The sequence below is a fragment of the Panthera onca genome, chromosome E1 (genome assembly GCF_046562875.1).
Source record: "Panthera onca isolate mPanOnc1 chromosome E1, mPanOnc1 haplotype 2, whole genome shotgun sequence".
In the NCBI taxonomy this organism is placed as follows: Eukaryota; Metazoa; Chordata; class Mammalia; order Carnivora; family Felidae; genus Panthera; species Panthera onca.
Window position 1 is genome coordinate 17,869,407 of NC_138352.1, and position 18,101 is coordinate 17,887,507.

General features: G+C 43.3%; 1 protein-coding gene across 3 annotated transcripts in view; it reads right to left on the reverse strand.

The window, feature by feature from the left end:
- The window catches only part of RABEP1 (rabaptin, RAB GTPase binding effector protein 1), a 102,267-nt gene that overhangs the window by 38,468 nt on the left and 45,698 nt on the right, over positions 1-18,101 (reverse strand). The window lies entirely within an intron of this gene.

An 18,101-nucleotide genomic window follows, 5' to 3' on the forward strand; every position in this document is an offset into this window, starting at 1 on the left:
GGAGGGGAGAGGAGGAGGGGAGAGGAGGAGGGGAGAGGAGGAGGGGAGAGGAGGAGGGGAGAGGAGGGGAGAGGAGGGGAGAGGAGGGGACAGGAGGGGAGAGGAGGGGAGAGGAGGGGACAGGAGGGGAGAGGAGGGGAGGCCTCCAGTTAGGGAAGGGGCCGCACTGGCACTCGGCAGGCTGACAGCCCAAGGAACAAATACAGCGTCCCCTTTATAATGCTAACAGTCTAACGAAGGAGCTAAACATTAAATTCAATGTTAGGTAACTTAGAAAACCAATTATTTTAATAAAGCTAAGACTCAGGGTGTGCAGGGCATCACAAGTCCATTCCTTACTCATTATCCAACCAGCCAGTGATGAAGGCCATAGTTTTAAAGCTAAATTTAGACTCTTTTCACTCACTGGCTAATCAACTTATTTAACCTCTCTGGCCTCAGTTTCCACATCTACAAGACGGGGATAAAAACACCCATCTTAGAAGGTGGTCTTAGTGATAAACAATTTACTGAAAATGCTTGGGAGTACAATACTTGCACAAGGTGAACATTTGAGAAACAGTTAACACGGGAGAAAAGAAAGCCGGACCACACCGCAAGCTACAAGATCAAGATCAAGGATTTTTAAAAGTCAGGATTAATTTTCTCCTCATCCCTTTGCCACCTCCTCAATATCGAGCTGACACGGTGAGCCAACTACAGACGTAAGCCTATGTAAGCCCGGGGTTTGGCCGAATGGCCCTTCAGACGAGGCGACCACCCCACCCCCGCCAGCGTTCAGGGCCGTGTCTGCTCCCTACACACTTACCAACAGTCACTATCTTCCACCGTCCCTAATGTTGCCAACACCATGGGGACGAAAACGGTGACAGCTGTCATCTGTATTTCTCTACCAGTAGTGAGGCTGAGTCTCTTCATTACATTGATTAATGTCTGTATTTCTTCCCTGGTGATACCCTTTCCCTGTGCTCATGAACAGTCTTTCCTCTGATTGGGAACGGTATTCTACATACAGTGAATATCAGTCCTTTTCCCCCAAAGCTTTTCCAGCCTCGGTGCTCTTGGTCGCTTAACTTTTCCGTATCTTTTGCCATACAGAAGTTAGGAGACATTTATGCAGAAGAACCCTTCACCTCTATGCAAAGTCGTCAATTCCCTTTAGCGAACACGGTAACTGAGCTGACAGCCAGCAAAACAATCTGACTTAGGCTCTAACTCGATTACCAGCGGCCATGGGATCTAAGGAATCACACAGCCCTCGAGCCAGATCAGCAGCAACGCTTCTCTGCCTGACTGTCTAAGTACTTGAAAACATCAGGTACAACTAAGGCACTTTCACTATCAAACACACACAGGAATTAACAGCTTGGTAGTCCAAGTAACGGGGGAAACACCAGACACGCTGATCGTAACTGAAGCCGTTTAAGAAACCTTTATTCGCTCAGCCTCAGTTTTCCGCTGCTTGTCACTATTAAAATATCCCGAAACACCAGCCACAGAAAACTTACAAGAACATTAATTACAGAAAGTAATTATCTGAAGTGTCCAGAAGGCAAACCAGACCCCTGGGACACAGTGGTAGGTGTGTGGGAATGATCTAGAGACAAAACACACAAAGCCACAAAAGGGGTGTTCTGGATAGAAGAATGTTTTCGTAAAATGTGAAATAAAAGAAAAACCATGATCTCGGAATACTCTGTTCGTTTCTGAGAACCACAGTTCCGTCAAGGCTCAAGTCCACGTGCTCTCCCCTCCGCTGCTGATTCTCCCTGATAATGTTTTGTTTCTTGGAAATCGCCCAGAGCTGCATACACTGTTGCGTGATCACTACGGACACAAAAACTGCAAATACCAAACCTGAAGACTAATCTGTGGCATGTTTCCACAGAGTTAAGAGCAGCACAGAGAGCCTGAAGGAAGATTCGGCCAAATGTTGCTCCTGACTGACTTTACGTATTTACCTAAGTCTGTATTATATGCTATGTATCACACATATATATACACACACGCACGCACGCACACACGCACGTACACACACACACACACACACACACACACACCTTTAAATGAGAAAACAAACAGAAGTTAGAAGTTAGAAAAACCTACACTTTCTGTACCAAAACATTTCAAATCTATCTGCCAGTAGCACAAGTTATTATTAAAGAATAGTTACTGGGGTGCCTGGGTGGCTCAGTCGATTAAGCATCCGACTTGGGCTCAGGTCACAGTCCCGTGGTCCGTGAGTTCAAGCCCTGCATCAGGCTCTGTGCCGACAGCTCAGAGCCCGGAGCCCGCTTCGGATTCTGTGTCTCCCTCTCTCTCTGCCCCTCCCCTGCTCATGCTCTGTCTCTCTCTCATAAATAAATAAACGTTAAAATTTTTAAAAATAATAATAAAGAGCAGTTATTACCCATTCTGGCTTTGTAGATGTAATTATAAAGATTTCCAAACGCATTCGGAAGGTGAGAATACAGTACAATCTTTCACACGCCTATCACCAAGATTCATCAATTACCAAGACTTTGCCACATTTATTTCAACTACCCTTTTTCTTTGAAGTATTTTAAAAATGAGTCCCAGAAACAATATTACATCACCTAACACACTACACATGCCTCTCTAAAAACAAGAATATCTTCTTACACAAACACGGTGTCACTGTCACACCTAACAAAGTTAACAACTGTTTGATATAATCTAATACCTGGTCTGTAGTAAAACTACTCCAGTTGCCAAAAAAATGTCTTTTTGAAGTCTGTATGAATTAGGATCCAAACAAGACACTTCATTTGGATATACTGACACTTTATACAACATTTCAAACATGAAGACAAACATAGAGAATTACATAATGGACACCTATCACCTAGCTTCATCTTTTTTTTTCTAGATTTTATTTTTAAGTAAGATCTGTACCCAACATGGGACTTGAACTCACAACCCTGAGAACAAGAGTCTCATGCTCCATGGCCTGAGCTGGCCAGGCGTCCAGGCTTCATCAATTATTAATATTACTGCTACGTGTGTTTCAACCTCTTTTCAACTTCAAGAAGTAAAACATTACAGGGGCGCCTGGGTGGCTCAGTCGGTTGAGCGTCCGGCTTCGGCTCAGGTCATGATCTCACGGTCTGTGAGTTCGAGCCCCGCGTCCGGCTCTGTGCTGACAGCTCGGAGCCTGGAGCCTGCTTCCGATTCTGTGTCTCCCTCTCTGTCTGCCCCTCCCCTGCTCATGCTCTGTTCCTGTCTCAAAAAAAAAAAAAAAAAAAAAAAAAAAAAAGAAGTAAAACATTACAAACACCCTACTTCCCTCAGAAGTAACAACTATCAGGAATTTGGAGGAATCATTACCATGCGTATTTTACACCCTTGCTCTGCTACAGGTTTTCAAACCCCCGTGCTCTCATAGAGTCGTATTCCTCTTTAATTACCTCGATCTCTTAACATCGTTTCGTTCCTGAGATTGTTCACACACGTGACTGCTTCGATCATTCGCTGCCATATGACAGTCTGGCGTATCAGCTGTTACGGCCGTGGACATTCAGGTGTGGGGTAGGCATCTGCCTGTTCTACTCGCATGTTCCCATCGTTCTAAGCCCACTGTTCTGGGCTCTTCCCAAATTTATAATGCTATGTCAAATATCAAATTTCCATACATTGAGAACTTCTATAAAAATTATGGAACTTCTAGAAAAATGCCCTGTTCTCATGCCAATACCATGCTGTCTAAACACAGCAGTATTCATACTATTTTGTCTACTCTCGTACACATTGTAAAGTTTCCCATAATAAACAGCTTAATAAAAACACTGTAGGTGGTGCCTGGGTGGCTCAATTGGTTAAGTGTCCCACTTCTGCTCAGGTCATGATCTCACAGTTTGTGGGTCGAACCCTGTGTCGGGCTCTCTGCTGTCAGTGCAGAGCCCACATCAGATCCTCTGTGCCTCCCACGCTCACGCACATATTCTCTCTTGAAACATTAAAAAAAATTTTTTAATTGAAAAAAAAAACCACTGTAAGGGAGGCTGAGTGGCTCAGTTGGTCAAGTGTTCAACTTGAGCTCAGGTCACGATCTCGTGGTCTGTGGGTTCCAGCCCCGTGTCGGGCTCTGTGCTGATAGTTCAGAGCCTGGAGCCTTCTTTGGATTCCGTGTCCCCCTCTCTGCCCCTCCCCCCGCTCGCGCTCTATCTCGAAAATAAACAAAAGTTAAAAAAAAAAAAAAAGAATGTTAAAAAACCCCACTGTAATAGTTTTGAATGAAGTGGGGACACTTCCCCTACCAGACGTAAGTTATTATCACAAGCCTCACGCACCCGCCGCCCAGCTCCAACACTCATAAACCCGCGGGCAATCTCGTCCCTCCATCCACTTCCATTACACAACACACTGTCTTGAGACAAGTCTCAGACATTTTTTTAAACTAATAAACTTTATTTTTTGGAGCAAGTTAGGTTCACAGCAAAACTGAGCAGAAAGTAGAGTTCCCAGTCCCCCCTCCGCACGCGAGCTCCCCTCACCCGCAGCAGGGCGCCCGACTTGTAACCGCAGAGCCCACGGGGACACGCTGTTATCAAAGCCCGCGGTCTCCATCAGGACGCTGTATCCAGCCCTGTGGGCGCACACGACGGTTCCGCTGCCTCGACGCCCCCTCTGCCTGTCCGTTCCTCCTTCCCTCCTGACCCTGGCAGCCACCACCGTGTCCACTCTTTGCCTCGTCCGGGATGTCACACGGAACCATACACCCATCGTCTTTTCGGGGTAGGCGAATAATATTCCACCGCCTGGGCGTACCAGTTTACCTGCTCGGCTCCCAAGTTCTGGCAATTATTAATCAGGTTGCTGCACACATGGACGTGCGGGTTCTCGCGTGAACCCGGGTTTTCATTTGGGGATGTACCGAGGAGAAAAACCGGTGAACCCCGTTAGTTAAAAGTATGTTCGGTTCCGTAAAAAACGGCCAAAGTACCTTCCGAAGCGACTGCACCATTTTGTATGCCCGCCAGCAATGAGTGAGAGTTCCAGCTGCCCTACATCAGCAGCAGCATTTGGTGGGGTGTCTCAGATGTCAGCCACCATAACACACGCGGAGTGACAGCTCACTGCTTTACTATGTTCACAAGCTCACACAACCGTCACCACAACCAGTTTCGGAACATTTTGATCCTCCCAGAAAGAAAGCCAGTGCTCTTGATCACCCCCTCCCCCCGACTCCCCGGGGCCACCGGTATCGGGGAACCACTCACCTGCTTTCTATTCCGATCGATCACGTGCTACCCTGGACATTTCGTACAACTGTCCTCATACGATGAGTGATCCTTTGACTGGACTCTTAGCACAAAGCTTTGAAAGTTCATGTTACAATGAGTGCCAGTATTCGATGTATTTTCATGGAGAAATGAAATATTCATTCATCAGCTGATATTTGGGTTGTTCCCCACTTTCTGGCAATTAGGAATCATACCGCCGTGGCTATGTATATGCAGATGTACACAGCACATGCTTTATCATTCTCTTGTGTATATACCGAAGAGTGAAATTCTGGGTCAAACAGTAATTCTATGTTTAACCATTTGAAGCACTGAAAGACTATGTTCCAAGCCCCTGGACATTTAACACTCCTGCCAGGAGTGCACGAGGGTGCTTACTTCTCTGTGCCCTTCAATACCTGTCATCGACTGACTTTGTGATAAAGGGCTGCTAGTGGGTGTCAAGGGGCATCTCAGTATAATTTTGATTTGTGTCTCTGATACCTAACACCACCGAACATCTTATCATGTGCTTTCTGGCCATTTTGAGTATCTTCTCTGGAAAAATGCCTATTCAGATCTGTTGACCATTTTTCATTGTCTTTGTATCATGGAGTCATAAGGGTTCTTGATACATATAGATAAAAGTCCCTTATCTGATATGCCATTTGCAAAAATTCCTCCCACTCAGTGGGCTTTTTATTTTTGTGACAGTGTCTCTGGAAGCACGAAAGCTTTTGAAATCTGATGAAGTCCAATCTACTTCATTGGTTGCTTCTGCTCGTAATGTACTATCTAAGATATTACTGCCTAATTCCAAAGTAGCAAAGATTTATCCTTATGTTTTCTTCTTTTTTAAAAATGTTTGAGAGGGGCGCCTGGGTGGCTCAGTCGGTTAAGCGTCCAACTTCGGCTCAGGTCACGATCTCACGGTCTGTGAGTTCGAGCCCCGCGTCGGGCTCTGTGCTGACAGCTCAGAGCCTGGAGCCCATTTCAGATTCTGTGTCTCCCTCTCTCTCTCTGCCCCTCCCCTGTTCATGCTCTGTCTCTGTCTCAAAAATAAATAAACATTAAAAGAAATTCTTTTAAAAATAAAAATGTTGAGAGAGAGAGAGTCCAAGCACGGGAGGGACAAAGAGAGGGGCTGAGAGAGAATCTCAAGCAAGTTCTGCAGTGTCAGCACATAACCCAACTTGGGGCTCGATCCCACGAACCATGAGATCATGACCTGAGCTGCAATCAAGAGCCAGATGCCTAATCAACTGGGCCACCCAGGCGCCCCTATCCCTAGGTTTTCTTCTAAGAGTTTTATAGTATATCTTGACACAGTCCAAGTGAATTTGTTAGAGTCCAATATCATTCTTTTACATGTGGATATCCAGATGTCTCAGTGCAATTAATTGAAAAGATGGTTCTTTCTCAGTAGAATTGTTTTGGCATCTTGTGGAAAATCACTTGATCGCATATATATCTGAGGCTTATTTCGGGATTCTCGACTCCATCCCATGGAACTACTAGAATTATGCCAGCACCACCTGTCTTGATTACTGTTGCTTTGTAGTAAGTTCTGAGATCAGGGTATGTGAGTCCTCCAACTTTGTGCTTGTTTTCCAAGAAGGCCTTGGCTATTCTGGATCCCTAACATTTTCATATAATTTTTAGGATCATCTTGTCCACTTCTACAAACTACGCAACCAAGATAAAGACACTGCATTAAATGTGTAAGTCAATCAGGAGAATACTGCCAGTATTAAGTCTTCTGACATATGAACATAGGATATTTTTCAATTATTTAGATCATTTCAAATGTTTTCAACACCATTTTTAAAGTTTTCAAAGTACAAGCTTTACACTTGTTAAATTTTTCTTCCCAAACATATCATTAAGTTTGATGCTACTGTAAATGGAATTGTTTCCTTACTTCCATTTTCAGATTCTTCATTGCAAGGGTATAACTGGTTTCAACCCCGGTCAATTACTCTTTGACAAAGCAAGAAAGAATATCCAAGAGGAAAAAGAAAATGTCTCTTCAACAAATAGTGTTGGGAAAACTGAACAGCGACATGCAAAAGAATGAAACTGGACCACTTTCTTACACGCACTTCCTTACACACAAAAATGAATTCAACATGGATCAAAGACCTAAATGTAAGACCTGAAACCATAAAAATACTAGAGGAGAGCACAGACAGTAATTTCTTTGACGTTGGCCATATCAACTTCTTTCTAGACATGTTTCCTGACGTAAGAGAAAGAAAACAAAAATAAACTACTGAGACTTCATCAAGATAAAAGGCTTCTGCACAGAAAAAAATAGTGTAAAAACAGGGTGGGGGACAAAACATAAGAGACTCTTAAATATGAAGCACAAACAGAGGGTTACTGGAGGGGTTGTGGGAGGAGGGATGGGCTAAATGGGAGAGGGGCATTAGGGAATCTACCCCTGAAATCACTGTTGCACTAGATGCTAACTTGGATGTAAATTTAAAAAAAAAAATTTTTAATTAAAGAACCAAATGGAAATGAAAAAAATAAAATAAATTAAAATGAAATAAAGCTTTTGCACAGAGACAAGGATCTATAAAATTTAAAAGACAACCAACAGAATGGGAGAAGATATTTGCAAATGACATATCTGATAAAGGGTTAGTATCCAAAATACATGAAGAACTTATAAAATTCAACACCCAAAACACAAATCATCCAATTAAAAAATGGGCAGAAGAGGGGCACCTGGGTGGATCAGTTGGTTAAACATAGAACTTCGGCTCAGGTCATGATCTCACAGTTTGTGAGTTCGAGCCCCACGTCGGGATCTCATGCTGACAGCTCAGAGCCTGGAGCCTGCTTCAGATTCTGTATCTCCTTCTCTCTCTGCCCTTCCCCCACTTGTGCTCTGTCTCTCCCTGTCTCTCAAAAATAAACGTAAAAAACAATTTTTTTTTAAATCGGCAGAAGACAGGACTAGACATTTTTCCAAAGACATCCAGATGGCCAATAGACCTATGAAAAGATGCTCAACATCACTGATCATCGGGGAAATCTAAAACAAAACTACAATGAGACGTATCACTTCACACCTGTCAGAACGGCCAAAATAAAAAACACAACAACAGGTATTGGCAAGGACGTGGAGAAAAGGAATCCTCTTGCACTGTTGGTGGGAATGCAAACTGGTACAGCCACTCGGGAAAAATTAAAAATAGAACTACCCTGGGACGCCTGGGTGTCTCAGTTGGTTAAGTGTCTGAGTTTGCCTCAGGTCATGATCTTGCGGCTCGTGGGTTCGAGCCCCACGTTGGGCTCTGTGCTGACAGCTCAGAGCCTGGAGCCTGGTTCGCATTCTGTGTATCTCTCTGCCCCTCCCCATTCATGTTTTCTCAAAAAAATAGATAAAAAACATTACAGATTTTTAAAAAGAAAATAGAACTACAATCCAGCAATTGCACTACCAGGTATTTACCCAAATAATACAAAAATACTAATTCCAAGGGATACATGCACACTGATGTCTAGAGCAGCAGCACCCACAGTAGCCAGGTAATGGGAACAGCCCATGTGTCCATCGACTGATTACTGGGTAAAGAAGACGTGCTGTGTGTACACACACACACACACACACACACACACACACACACACACACACACACACACTGGAATATTACTCAGGCATAAAAAGAATGAAATCTTGCCATTTCATTTGCAAAGACAGCATGGAGCTAGAGAGTATCACGCTAAGTGAAATAAGTCAGAGAAAGACAAATACGTTATCTCACTTATAAGTGGAATTTAAGAAACAAAAGAGCAAAGGGGGTAAAAAAGGCAAACAAAGAAAGAGACTCAACTATAGAGAACTGATGACCCCGGGGGGGGGGGGGGGCGGGTATGAGTGAAACAGGTGATGGGGATTAAGGGGTGCGCTTGTGATGAGCACTGGGTGATGCACGGAACTGTCGTACACGATACTGTGTATCTGAAACTAATGTTATACTGTATGTTAACTAACCGGAATTTAAATACTTAGGAAAAAGAAATACGACTGGTTTTTGTTTTCTTTTGTATCCTACAACACTGTTTTACCTCATACAATAGTTCAAATCGTTTTTCAGTGGATTCCCTTCAATTTTCTATTTAAAAATCATCTGACAGCAGAATATAGCTTTACTTCTTTTCCGAGGTCAAACTTATACAACTTTAATACCGAAGAAATATAGAAATGTTACTCCTCGATGGCTCTCTTATCCCATATCTATGCGGTTATTAATATGCTGTCGTCTAGATACGCTACAAACACAATGATACGTTGCTGTAACTGTTGCTTCACATAATTTTCTTTTTAAAGAAGTTATGAGAAGAAAGGAGACCACGTGTGTATTGACAGCTTGGCTTTCTTCACTTGGTCCTTAGGATTAGAATTACCATCTGGTGTCACTTCCTTGGTCGGATGTAGCGTTCCTTCCACTCAATTCCTCTGTGCTGACATTGGCAAACATACTACATTCCCATGTTACAGGGCCCATAAAACAGTAATACACATATTGGCTTATATAACTGCTTTCCAAAATCCATTAAGTAATACTTACATTCTGTTGTGATTACACAATTATCCTTACCAAGGACTTTTTTTCCCCACGTAAATTCAAATTACTGTCTGGAATCACTTGCTTTCCTTTAAGTATTTCTCATAAAACAGTCTTCTAGAAAAAAATACTCTCAGTTTTTGTCTCTCTGAGATAATGTATTTCACCATCTTCTTTGAAAGATACTTTTGCTGGATATAGGATTCTTGGTCAAGTTTTTTTTTTTTTTCCTTTGAGCATGTAAAATGTCATCCCACTGCCTTCTGGCCTCCATTGTTTCTGATAAGAAGTCATCAGTTTGTGTCACTGAAGCGCTCCTGTTGATGACAAGTTGTCTTTCTCTGACTCCTTTTAGGATTTTCTCCTGCTCTCCGTGTTTCGACATCTTTACTATGATGTGTCTGTGGCTGTGTGTGGATATCCTCGCACGTATCCTGTGTCCTACTTTGAGTTCCAGGAGCTCCTTAGGCAGGGAGACTACCGTTTGTCATCAAAATGGGGACTTTTCAGCGGTTCTCTCTCTTCAAATATTTCTCTTTCCCTCTCATCTCTACTTCTGGCCCTCCCGTGACACATCTGTTGGCAAACTTAATGATGTCCCACGTTTCTGTTAGGCTCTGTTCACTTCTCTGTTTTCTTTCTGTTCTCCAAACTAGATAATCTTCAGGGATCTATTTTCAAGTTTATTCATTCTTTTTTTTCTGCCAGTTCGAATCTACTGCTGAGCTCCTGCATAAGTTTTTCTTTTAGTTGTTTATTTCTTTTAGTTACTATACTTTTCAACTTCAGAATTTCCACTTGGTTGTTACCATTTCTTTACTGGCATTCTCTATTTGATGAAACACTGTCACACACTTCACTTCACTAAGCACTGTTCTCTTTAAACACGCGTGTGACTACCCTGAAGTCTTCATCGAATCTGTACCTGGTCACGCGACAGCCACTGCGTGTTTTCCTCTGCACGGATCACACCTGCCAGTTTCTTATGTCCCAATTTTTTTGTCATTGAAAGTGACTTTTTTTGATTTTTGGACAATATACTGCAGCAACTCTAACCCACTCTCTCACCAGCTTCTTTTCATCCGCCACTCGGTAGCTGACCGGATTTTAGTAAAAGCTGGGCTCTCCTCCCTGACTCGCACAGCGTGAAGCCGCCACCGTTCCTCCTCTGGAGGTAGGCCTTGGGCCCGTGCGGAAACACTCTGGAATGACCGAGGTCTTTGCCGGGCTCCCCTGCCACCGTCTCTTTACCTGACCACATCCCCCAAACTGCACTTACTTGCTGGAACTGTTCTAAGCGACAAACCCGCTTTAGGACATGGGGCGGCGGGGATCCAGTGGTCGCCCCTGTCTCCCATCACGGAACCTCCGCCCAGCCCCCCACAGCCAAGGAGGGGCTTCTACCCTAGAGCGGAGGCAGGGCGAGCTCTCAGCCACACTCCCCTGCATCCTCGCCTCTATAACAGGTAGCTGGGTGGGACGGGGACGGGGGATTCCAGTCCTCAACCGTGAGCCGGGGGGAGAGCGAGACCTGTGTTCTCAGCATCACGTACCTGGGGTGCAGTTTCCGTGATACCAGCCTGGGCGGGCAGGGAAAGCAGTGGCTCGAATGCCACAGACTCTTTCCACCAAGACTCAGTGGATTTTCTTGAAGAAATGTTTCTTTTGCTGTAGAACCACTTCTAGAAACTTTTAAAAAGCTTTATTTACTTAAGTAATCTCCACACCCCACGTGGGGCTCACACTCGCGACCCCGAGATCTAAGAGTTGTGTGCTCTTCTAGATGAGCCAGCCTGGCACCCCTCCACCTCCAGAGACTTTAAAGGGTTGTTTTTTATAAACAATAATTTTCACCAGTTTTGCTGGGGAAAGGGTCTGCGGTTCGTGTTAACAGAGAAGTGAAGCTCTCAAACTTATCATTTAGCATAAATACTTGAGCACGTACCGCTACAAGGACCTTTGAAAAAACACACACACGTGGCATCGGGGCACCTGGGGGGCTCAGCCGGTTAAGTGTCGGACTCTTGATTTCGGCTCATGCCATCATCTCGTGGTTCGTGAGCTCGAGCCCCACGTCAGGCTCTTGCGTTGACAGCACGGAGCCTGCTCGGATCCTCTGTCTCCCTCTCTCTCTGCCTTGCCCCAGCTCACACAAGTGCCCGCTCGTGCCCTCTCTCAAAAATAAACACTAACAAAAATTGTAAACCATAAATTTACCACCTTAACCACTTCAAAGTGTATACTTCAGTGGTGTTAAAAGTTATTCACACTGCCGTACAATGAATCTCCACAACTCTTCACCTTAAACAACAGCCAGTACACCCCCTCCTCCAAGCCCTTGGCAATCACATTCTACTTTGTTTCTGGAAGCTTAACTATTCTAGATACCTCATGTAAGTGGAATCACACATCATTTGTCTTTGGCTGGCTAATTTCACTTTGTAAGGATCATCTTCACAGCTGAAAAAAATTTGACGATGCCCAAATAAACATCCAATCAGTGTTGAAAGTCCGGTTGTCTACAAAGTTTTTTTCAGTAGTTCAGGCCTTTGAGTCAAAATCCAAATGAGGTCCATACGCTGGTTAGTTAATGTGCATTTTAAGTCTCTTCTGATTGATGGGTTGCCCTTGCATCTCTCTCTTCCTTGCAATTATTTACAGAGTAAACCAGGTGGGCCTCGGAGCCTCTCACAGTCTGGGTACCACTAACTGCATACCTACGACGTAGTTGAACTACGCTCCTCGGTTCATCGTATTTCCTACAAATCGGCGGGGGCGGGTTCAGTACAGTAGGGCACCATCCTCTTGGCCCTATCCTTCCTTGCACAATCGAAGACAGTTTAGAAGATCCGTAAGGGAAAAAACAGAGACCTTGGCTGGAATTGCTCTGAATGTACAGACGGGGAGTTTGCTTCTTTACAACACGGAGTCTCTCCACCCACGGACACAGTATTACATTCCATTTACTCAGGCTTTCTTTCACGGACTTCCACACTGTTTCCTAAGTCTCCTCTATAAAGCTTTTACACAACGTTGGTTAGACACATCCCCAAGGGGCTGAACATTCTGATTTTGTTGTCTGCCTTTTATTTTCTTCAGGATTTTTCTTCTACTGCTTCCCTAGTTACTGGTAAAGAGAAACATCCCTGATTATTCTATACTGATCTTCATCCCGACGGTGTTGTAACTAACAGGTCTGACAGTGTGGATTCTCTTGGTTCCTCTATGTCAATAACCATGGACTCCACAGGGAGACAAAACTATCCTTAACTTTCAAAATTTTGTAACTCATTTGTTTTCATTTTATTGCGTTGGCGAGAAGGACCTCTAGTATAAAAATGAAGGATTGACAATAGGCTTATCTCATTTCACTATTAAGTATGATATATGCTACTGGTTTCTAAGAAAAACTTTTTCATAGGCTAAGGCAGGCCCCCACCATCCCAGTTTGCTAGGAACTAGTGTGAACTCATTACTAAAGCATGCTAAATTTACTGAATGTCCTTTTGGTTTTTCTTAATTTGTTAATGTAATGAGTTGCACCAACACATGTTCTAATGTCAGTCTATCCTTGTATTGCTGCTACGCAACGTCACAGTGCAGTATTTCTAAATATTCTACTGAAGTCAACGTTATTTAGGATTTTAAACTCTACGGTCATAAACGAGACTGGTTTATCTATATTCTAGTATTAGTGTTTCTTGTTTAGGTATTAAAGTTATACTAATCCCACAAAATGAAATGGATGGCTTTTTCTTTCTGACACAGCAAATAAAAGGAATAAATTTTCCTTGTAAATTTAACAAGATTTGTCTATGTCTGTGGCATCTTTTATATATAAGAATTGCTTATTGTTTTTTTAATGTTTGTTTAGTTTCCAGAGAGACAGAGCACTTGTGGGGGAGGGGCAGAGAGAGAGAGGAAGACACAGAATCCGAAGCAGGCTCCAGGCTCCAAGATGTCAGCACGAGATCCCGAGGTGGGGCTCGAACTCACAAACTGCGAGATCATGACCTGAGCCAATGTCACACACTTATCCAACTGAGCCACCCAGACGCCCTTTATTAACTGTTTCTCTTATGGTTATGGTTTATTCAGGTTTTCTAGTTGAAGTAATTTGGGGAATTCATATTTCCTAGGATATTATTCATTTCAACTAAACACCCAAAATTTCTGGCACAGACACATACACAGTACTGTATCAATAATTGTCTCATTTTCTTAGTTTTTTCCAAAAAATGTGCTTTTGATTTTACTGAGCTTAACTGTTAACTTTGCTTTCCATTTAATTAATTGCTATTACTATTTTTTTCTTCTTTGTGTTTACTCTTTTTCTAGCTTCTGGAGTTGAACACGTGGATAATTTATTCTCAACTTCTCACCTTTTTAATTTTTTTAAGTTTATTTTGAGACAGAGAGAAACAGAGCACTCACGTTGAGTGTGGGAGGGGGAGGAAGAGAGCGAGAGAGAATGAATGAATGAATGAATGAATGAATGAATTCCAAGCAGGCTCACGTGTAGAGATCTGACACAACTGTCAGATCACGACCTGAGTTGAAACAACAGCTGGACACTCAACCAACTGAGCCACCCAGGTGCCCCCTCATGTCTTTTAATAATATAATTTTAATAGATGCTTTTAAAATTAAAAGCTTATTCTCCAAGTCTTGTTTTAGCTGCTTCCCAAGTATCTTTACCGTATTCTCGGATTTTGCGATCTCCATTGTGATATTCTTTAACTCAAGAACAGGAACGCACTGAATTCTTAGTTTCCAAACTTTTAAATAACATTTACATGGTTATTTAAAATCTTTCCAACAGTGTTCGGTAAGAAAACGAAGTAGCTTGATTTTTTTTTTTAATTTTTTTTTAATGTTTTATTTATTTTTGAGACACAGAGAGACAGAGCATGAGCGGGGAAGGGGCAGAGAGAGAGGGAGACACAGAATCCGAAGCAGGCTCCAGGCTCCGAGCTGTCAGCGCAGAGCCCGACACGGGGCTCGATCCCACGGACCACGAGATCATGACCTGAGCCAAAGTCGGACGCTCAACCGACCGAACCACCCAGCCGCCCGATTTTTTTAATATGTTGAATCTCTGAGATATATGCATGTAGATAATTTTTTAAGTGTTCCTTATTAATATTGAAAAAATGAACTTTTTTGGTTCCTTGGGTACAGAATTCCTAGGTCAAGTCTTTTAAAATTCTGTTGCTCAGGGGCGCCTGGGTGGCTCAGTCGGTTAAGCGTCCGACTTCGGCTCGGGTCACGACCTTTGAGAGTTCAAGCCCTGCGTTGGGCTCTGTGCTGATAGCTCAGACCCTGGAGCCTGCTTCAGATTCATTCTCTCTCTCTCTCTCTCTCTCTCTCTCTCTCTGTTCCCCCCTCACGCTCTGTCTCTCTCTCAAAAATAAATAAACATTAAAAAAAATTCTGTTGCTCAAAGCTATTATATTTTTTAATTTTTTTTGAAAGTTTATTTATTGTAAGAGAGCACATGCATGTGAGCAGGGGGAGGGGCAGAGAGAATCCCAAACAGGTTCTGTGCTGTCAGCACGGAGCCCGATGCAGGGCTCAAACCCACCAACCCTAAGATCCTGAGCCAAACCAAGAGTCAGATGTTTAACCAACTGGGCCCCCAGGCGCCCCCAAAGCTACGATCTCTCTACCTGCTGCTGCTGGAGCCAGCAATCGCTACAATGCTAAGCATACCCTCCGTGTGCACTCATCAGTTTCTTCTTTGAACTGCATCACCTTCTGTTTACATGACAAGGCCTGGCGATTTTGTTAGGTGCACACGACTTCATGACTGTTGTCTTCTCTAGGTAGACCACTGCTTTCATTATGAGACCGTCTTCTATATCCCTTCAACACCTCTTGCCTTAAGCCCCAACCCTGTTATTGTCTCATTTTTTTTTCTACTTTCCTTTAAAGCATAACATGAGCTACGAAGTTTTTTTTGGTTTTTGGGTTTTTTTTACAGCCGGACTTCTCAGTTTCTCTATCGGGATCGTGTCTTCCGTCCTGCCTGCTCCGTTTACTCCTGTGTTTGCAAATGTTCTCTTTACTCGCTCTTCTGGTGATTTGTGTGGGTGATAAATGCTCTTAGTTCTTATATGCCTGAAATACCTGTATCGCTCTCATTCTTGAATAATTTAGCTACATTTTAGGTTGAAATTTTAGGTTGAAAATGACTTTTCTCTGCACTTTAAGGATCTTATTTCATTGTCCCCTGGCATCTATTTTGCTTATGTGGTATCTCCCAACAACACAACTATTTCTTCTGTCAGCTTTCAATATTTTCTTTTCATTTGCATGTAGACAGTTTAAGATATGTCAAAATATGAATTTATAATTTTTTGCCTACTTGGTACTCAGTATTTATGTTGAGGACTTACTTTTTCAAATTAATCCCTGAAAACTCTATTATTATCTCCTCAAATATTCTACCCTCCATCTCTTCTGCTTCAACTCTTTTCAGATATGTGTTAGAGGCTCACTTTATCCTCTATGTCAACTGCTCTTCGATGCTCCGGCCTCTGCCTCACTGAGAGGGAGAACTCCCAAATACTGTTTCCTAATTTACTGAACTAAAATCTCCGTGCCTTACCTACAATTTAAACCATCTATTTACCTTGTTTCAAGTTGTGTGTTGTTTCCAAGATTCCTAGTGGCTTTTAATTTTCTTTAAGACACTCTAGTTTTATTTCCACATCTAGAATCAAGCTTATGACAAAGATCTGCCTTAACCTAGCTTTCAACTACTGAAAGAATCTCTGGCTAATTAGCATCAAAGCTTTATATAAATGATCACCACCTACAAAATCGTTCTGAACATGCTAGAAAATTTCATGGTCTCCTGGTGGTTAACGCGGGCTCTATTCCTACAATTTTCCTTCAAATCCAGAACGCTATGGCCTTTGGCATGCTGCTTCACGTAACAAGCTCCACCTAACTGCCCAAGACCGAGGATTTTCGAAACACAAACTCTGCTGTGGTGCCAAGCTTTGTACTGAGGCTGGCTAAAGAAGAAAGCTAAATCGAATACTTTTTTTGAAAGCTAAATACATTTTCTTCAAGTTCAACAACAGACAAGCAACAAAGCTTTCAGAAATATCTACAACATTCGCAGTTGAAGTCGGCTGAGCCAAGAGCGGGCGCTACGGCAGGAGCAGGCAGGCAGGAGCGCAAAGGTAACAATCTCTCTCATTCGCATTCCTCACTGCCGTCCGGACTCCTGCCCAGCTGTTCTCCAAACAGGACGGCACGGCCACTGCAACACCAGGGCAGAAGCCGTTCCTATCCGTCAAACACGGAGGCTCGGACTTCCAGAGTTACAGTGCCTGGTTTGCTGAAAGAGAAAACAGACAGGCTGCTGAACACGTCGAACCCACGGCTCACGCCGCCACCGCCTGCGAGAATCGTTAAGACTGGCTTTGCGTGTCACAGCCGGCGCCACAGAACTGCCTGAATTCGATTCTGATTATGAAATAGGCAAACCGCCAAGACAGAAACTGAATCAACGTTTACGTTTTACACACTATGCGTTTTCCTTAGAAATGACACCAAAAACTCTCAGAAAAGTCACATTATTCCTTTTGAAATTTTGTAGAAAGTCACCCGTTCTCTGTGGCCCGCCAAGCTCACAGAGGACTCCAGACAGCACAGAGGGACGCCCCCACACAGCTTATGTATCAGGTGGAGATGTAGTTAAAGCGATGTTAGGGGCGCCTGGGTGGCGCAGTCGGTTAAGCGTCCGACTTCAGCCAGGTCACGATCTCGCGGTCCGTGAGTTCAAGCCCCGCGTCAGGCTCTGGGCTGACAGCTCGGAGCCTGGAGCCTCTTTCCGATTCTGTGTCTCCTTCTCTCTCTGCCCCTCCCCCGTTCATGCTCTGTCTCTCTCTGTCCCAAAAATAAATAAAAAAAAAAAAAAACGTTGAAAAAAAAAAAATTAAAAAAAAATAAATAAATAAAGCGATGTTAACGCAGCAACTACGTTTTCTGATGGAATCCACATGACAAGCTGTCCAGAGCGGATAGAAAAACGGTAACTGATCACGTAGTTCAGGAATGAGAGGTTCTTGGTCATTTTCATGTCTTCCGAATTTTACAGAAAAGGCCACTTTATAACTGAAAAGAAAAAATAAGAAAGGAAAGGAAAACCCTAACGGCTTTATCTGGGGACAGAGAAAAACAGGAAATAAAACAAGCAAACGCGGGGCAAGATTAAGCTGAATTGACTGAATAAGCAGAGACTGAAGGAAAAAGGAGGGTCCGC